This window comes from Staurois parvus, unplaced genomic scaffold, assembly GCF_062004578.1.
Source record: "Staurois parvus isolate SC_StPar_1 unplaced genomic scaffold, SC_StPar_1.0 ptg000199l, whole genome shotgun sequence".
Taxonomy (NCBI): domain Eukaryota; kingdom Metazoa; phylum Chordata; class Amphibia; order Anura; family Ranidae; genus Staurois; species Staurois parvus.
The window spans coordinates 4,484,615-4,486,178 of NW_028317995.1; the positions used below are offsets into that span (position 1 = coordinate 4,484,615).

Below are 1,564 nucleotides of genomic sequence, written 5' to 3' on the forward strand. Positions count from 1 at the left end.
TGCTGGCTCCACCGCCACACTGTGGCTCCAAACACTGGTTTTGGCCCCGTGACTGCCCAAATGAGTGAAGTGTGCGGTGATTCTAAGATCGACGGCACTCATCTGCATGTCATACTGACTGACAGTATTATTTCTCTTCCCCAGCAGACTCCAAGGGCATTTAAATTAAAGGTACAGTGTTCTGCACTAATATTAAGTCTCTCTGAAGCCTAGAAACACCCTTTTTTAAGTTAAATTCACAGCGAATTTATTCGACTCGAATCGAATATTGTCCACGAATTCGCCGAATCAGTCGAATCGAATTTTTCATTTCTTCGCTCATCTCTATCCGTGATGCCCCTAAAAGCAGCTGCAAAAATGCCCTGTGTGCATGAGGCCTTAGAATGACAATTCTATTTTGAGCTTCACTAATTTCTGTAAGAGTTGGTTCTAATCATACAAGGTAAATTGTTTAGGGTCAACATATTCATGTGCATAATCAACAAGAATGACTCTGGATTTTGTGTGCATTGATGTGATATAGAGAAATATCAGGGAGGATATTCTGCAGTCAGCTGGTAAGAGGAAATCATTACATCTGGATGTTGTTGTATGACAGATGTCATCCTTGGATCTCTGTGTGTCTAGCACAGTAATATGTGGCCGTGTCTTCCACTTTCAGATTTTCTATTTGTAGATATGATGTAGTTATAGATGCATCAGTTGTTATTGTGAATCTTCCCTTGTATGAAGAGGAATAAGCTGTATCTGCATTATTAGTAGGGTGAACCCACCCAATCCATGTCAGTCCTCTCCCTGGAACCTGTTGAACCCAGTTTATATAGTAGTCAGTATATGTATACCCAGATCCTTTACAGGACATCTTCACGCTCTCTCCCGGCTTTTTTATTTCTGAGGAGGGCTGAGTAAGTGTTTGTGACATGACCCCTGTAACCAAGAATAAAAATATGATCAGAAATAAGATGATCCCATCAGAATGGTTTCCTGCTTTTTTCTGTATTCCAGACTTACCAAGAAATGAGGACAGACACAAAAGACAACAGAATAGAAACATGTTGTCTTCTTGGCTTTAGATGTTGTGAATGTTCTGAGCGGACACCAAGATCTCACTAGAACATCCCGGCCGGTCAGTTCAGCTTTTCTAGCTGGCAGGATGAGGCAGGAAGCAGAGATGGGATTTGCATGAGGGGAAGAAGACTATAAAAGGCTGAACATCCTCCTGCACCTAGAATGATTTCAGGTTATTGTTCTTGTTCTTGTCATACCTTAATGTTTCTTCATAATTGTAATTTTAATAATATTCTATTAGAAAATATAACACAATTGTTCACTAGCCTCTTACAACCTGCTGAGAGCTCAATTCACGAACATATATTGCATGCCATAGTTGTGTTTTTTGCTTATTTTTTGGAAATATCACATGAGATAAAAAAAGAGTCAATTCATCAAAGTGAAATATCGAATGTGAGGTAAATACCGAAAAATATATGGGGTGTCCAACCTTTTGACTTTCCTGAGCCACACTGGAAGAAGAGGAATTGTTTTGGGCCACACAAAAAATACA

General features: G+C 39.6%; 1 long non-coding RNA gene across 1 annotated transcript; it reads right to left on the reverse strand.

The window, feature by feature from the left end:
* Nucleotides 1-626: 626 nt before the first annotated feature.
* On the reverse strand, nt 627-1,112 carry LOC149461532 (uncharacterized). The gene is made up of 2 exons (XR_016312840.1): nt 1,012-1,112; nt 627-927 (listed from the first exon to the last, which is right to left on the reverse strand). It is a non-coding gene; the product is annotated as an uncharacterized LOC149461532 (long non-coding RNA).
* Nucleotides 1,113-1,564: the final 452 nt, after the last annotated feature.